Below are 4,423 nucleotides of genomic sequence, written 5' to 3'. Positions count from 1 at the left end.
GACTATTGAAAATAAATATTCCAAGAAATCCCTATCAAATGTTGGGAAAAAAATAGCTGAAAATTTGTTAGAAAAGGGGGAAAAGTCCAATAGTTAAACTATTGACTTCAAGAGCAGCCAAGCCATTAGAGGTTTTCACCTATTGTTTTCATAATCCAGTAATACAATTTTTGGTTCAATTGTCAATTTTAGTTGTTTAAAATGTGTTTTTGAATGTAGACATGGATTCAATGCCATGCCATAATCTAGTAATACAATTTTTGGCTCCGTTATGAATTTTGGTTGTTTAAAATGTGTTTTTAAATGTCCTGATGGATTTAAGGCTATAAAAAAATCTCAGGGAACTCGATTTTTATAGATCACACAACTAAAAATTAAGATTCCAAGAAATCCTTACTATATTTTTTAGGAAAATTTGGCTAAAAGAACTGCTTAGAAAAGGGAAAAATTGTCTAATAGTGACCTTATGCCTTCAATTGTTGTAGATTACACAGTTGAAAATTTACATTAGAAGAAATCCTTGCAAGGTTTTCAGAAAAACTGACTCAAAAATAGTCTCAAAAAATGGAAAAAATGTCTAATAGTTAGACTATTGCTCTTAGGAGTAGTTTAATCATTAGATGTTTTTTCATTTTTCACTTGAATTTCGCAATACAATTTTTTCTTGATTGTGAATTTTTTTTTGTTTAAAATGTGTTTTTGAATGCACACATGGACTCAACACCTTGATAAACCCCTCAGGAACTCTATTTCTGCAAATTACACAGCTAAAAATTAAGATTCAAAGAAATCCCTACTAGATTTTAGGAAAAATTGACTAAAAAAATCGCCGAAAAAAGGGCAAAAATGTCCACAAGACCATTAGACATTTTTTCCATTTCAGTGAAATCTAGTAACTCAAATTTTGGCATCATTCTGAATTTTAGTTGTTTAAAATGTGTTTTTGAGTGTATAGGTGGATACAACACCATGAAAAACCCGTGGGGTACTTGATTTCTATAGATTACACAATTGAAAATTAAGATTCCACAAAATCCCTACTTGATTTTGGGAAAAATCAACTAAACAAATTCCAAAAAAAGGAGAAAAACTTTAGCAATTAGGTTATTTTCTTCATGAGCATTCTAATCGTTAGACATTTTTTCCCTTTTTTGCCAGAATTCAGTAATTAAATTTTTGTCTCCGTCGTGAATTTTGGTTGTTAAAATGTGTTTTTGAATGTATAGATGGATTTAACACCTCAATATATTGCTAGGGCACTCAATTTCTACATATTACACTGTTGAAAGTTAAGATTCCAAGAACTCCCTACTAGATTTAAGGAAATTTTCACTGAAAAAATCACCAAAAAGGGAAAAAATGTCTAATAATTAGACCACTGTGTTATGCTACTATGGAAGACCGTAGTCTGTCTATTAAACATTTTTTCCCTTTTTCGGGCACTTTTTTAGTCAATTTTCCTACTCAGTAGGGATTTCTTCTTGAAATATTTATTTTCATGTGTTTAATTGCAGAAATCGAATGCACATGAATTCATCTATATATTCAAAAACATATTTTAAACAACTAAAATTCACAATTGAGACAATTTTTTTATTTCCAAATAACTGTGAAAAAAAGGAAAAACCTCACATAGTTACTCTGCTCCATTTTTATGTGGGTGACCTGTCTACGTAAATATTAAGCACAATGCAATAAATCAATTATTTATTTTACTCTACTGACAATTTGTCTATTGGATGAGAATAAAGTAATATCCAACAAACAAAATGTAAAGACAACTTCCCAATCATTGACTTACTACATAATGTTTAATATTTTTTTTCAACGTACATAAAGTTTAATATTTACCTACTACATAGTCTCTTTGTCAGAAGGCCAAGTAGGTGGCATAATGGGAAGTTATACCCTCACTCAATTTGGAATCCCATTTGAGACATCTTTAACCCCTTGTGATATAGCTCAAAGAGTAAACTCTCCAAATACTTACTAAAACATAAATTCATATAATATCAAACTTACAAACTACAAATTCAGGAAGATAAAGAATAATATATTAAGCTATTGCATAATAATAAAATTACAAACTACAAATTCAGGAAGATAAAGAATAATATATTAAGCTATTGCATAATAATAAAATTTCAAATGCTTTATTGCCTTAACCAGAGAGTGATGACTTGATGAATAGCTTGGGAGTGGTTGAGAAACTATTTTGTGCTTCTTTTCAATTTCCATTTTTAATTTAACTCTATATGCGCCATTTTTTCAACTCTATAATCATGTCATTATCAAAGTGCAAGGGGTGTGAAGATATACGTCATTATCCCACAATCACGAGTTTGACATTTCAGCCCACACAAAAGAAAAGGGGAACATTGCAGTCAATGACATAGAAAGGTTCACGTATAGCAAAGAAACTAGCCTAAAGCATTGATCAGACTATTTATTTGTACACAGGCCAAGCAGCTCTGCCAATGGAAGTTTCCAGTCGTTGGAGTGGGAATCCCTGCTCAAGAATTCCATGTGCAGTGGAAATGGCTAGGGCCAAGGGGTGTAGAACCAAAATGACTAGGCCTGACATTTTCGCAAAAGGTGAAATGGATTGAAAAGAATTCTAGCACGCGTGCTGAAACTCCATTGGTTAAGTTACTGAGCAGGCCCTACGCTTTGGAAATTCTGTAACATGAAGGGAAAGGTGGCCTTTAAACAAAAGCAGCTGGTCCCTTTCACAATAACGTTTAGGTCTCACACTCTACGATCCGATCAAAAAGAAGATCTTAATTTCATCAAATCAAATCACACTCTACGATCCGATCAAAAAGAAGATCTTAATTTCAGCAAATCAAATCCCCAACAGCGTGGGACAAAGTAAAGCGTGTTCCTCGCGGACATCGGATTCTTAAAGCGGAGCCAAACCTTCATCAACATATTTACATTTCTTTTGCTGGTTATCTGCATAGAGCTGAAGCATTCTTTTGAGATGGTTACCAAAGGTTATTCGTCAGTAAATATTACAGTGGCCGTTGTACTGTTGTCGGTTTGCCTGTACCTAGCAGCGGCAGAGGCCGAGGAGAAAATAGGTCACGGGAAGATCAGTCACTTGCATTTCTATTTCCATGACTTAGTGGGCGGTAAAAATGTGACGGCTGTGAAGGTGGCCTCGGCTCCCACGACGGACTCGTATTTTACACAGTTCGGTTTGGTGAGAGTTATGGACGACTGGCTGACGAAAGGGCCGAAGGCAACCTCCAAAATGGTGGGAAGAGCCCAGGGTATCTACGTTTCCTCCTGCCAACACAGAGTCCAGCTGCTGATGGCAACGACGTTTGTTTTCGAGAGTGGCAAATACAACGGCAGCACCCTCGCCATGGTGGGGAAGAATGCGGTTTTCGATGAAGTGAGAGAAATGCCCATCGTGGGAGGCAGCGGCTTCTTTCGTTTGGCTCGAGGCTACGCCCTCGCTCGCACCCATTCCTTTGATCTAAATACTGGCAATGCAATTGTCGAATACAATGTAACCGTGCTCCATTACTAGCCCTTGCAAGGTGTCCATTTGATTTTTTGGCTCTGTAGGGTTTATATTTTCTTTATCTAAATACTGGCAATGCAATGGTCGAATACAAAGTAACCGTGCTCCATTACTAGCCCTTGCAAGGTGCCCATTTGTTTTTGTGACTGTGTAGGGTTTATATTTCTTCATGTTCCGTGCATCTGTTTGCGTGGTTATGTAGTGTATAATTTCGTCGTGCTTGTAATTTCGCTGAAGGTACACTCTTTACTGTATGCAGTGATGAAATGCAAACTTTTTGTCGACAAGGTTATCCATGTACTCTGTTAAATTTCTTCTGCAATTTATGGCGGGCATGTGATAGCTTTCTTTCCTGCTCTGGTTGTTCTATTCACGATTTTCTCGAGTTTGATGAGCACATCTTTTTATTTGGTGACGGGTAATGATACTGTCTTAATTGAATCACATGAGTATGATGGTGAGGTGTCATGATAGTGTACATGATTTTTTTATTTTATTTTACAAATATCGAAAAACTAAACATCAACTTATTTAAAAATGTTGAAAAATTAAGCATAATTATAATTCAGTGATGTTGAAAATTTAAATATAAATGTTGAAAAATTAAGCATAATCATAATGTTGAAAAATTAAGCATAATCATAATTTAGTGGTCAACTTGTTGAAGATCAGTTAATGAAAACAAATACTCAGCAAATAAAATCAACCACAGGAGACACAGCTTTTAACGTGGTTCACCCAACCAATCTCGGCTACGTCCACAAAACATAGGCATCGGCAATTTTATTAATCAAACAGGAGATTACAAAATTAAATTCTCACAAACTCTCACACCCTCATACCAAACAATCCGTATGGATACCTGTTATATAGCAAAGAGAATCTAACTGC

At 35.0% G+C, this 4,423-nt stretch overlaps 1 pseudogene; it reads left to right on the top strand.

Annotated features, from left to right (window-relative positions):
* The first annotated feature begins 2,863 nt into the window (after positions 1 to 2,863).
* LOC149187264 (dirigent protein 22 pseudogene) lies at positions 2,864 to 3,901 on the top strand (annotated as a pseudogene).
* The last annotated feature ends 522 nt before the right edge of the window (positions 3,902 to 4,423 follow it).

This window comes from Pinus tabuliformis, chromosome 3_1 (assembly GCF_031772625.1).
Source record: "Pinus tabuliformis cultivar Carrire ecotype Pingquan chromosome 3_1, CPIR1, whole genome shotgun sequence".
Classification (NCBI taxonomy): domain Eukaryota; kingdom Viridiplantae; phylum Streptophyta; class Pinopsida; order Pinales; family Pinaceae; genus Pinus; species Pinus tabuliformis.
This window is presented reverse-complemented; position numbering and strand designations above follow the sequence as displayed.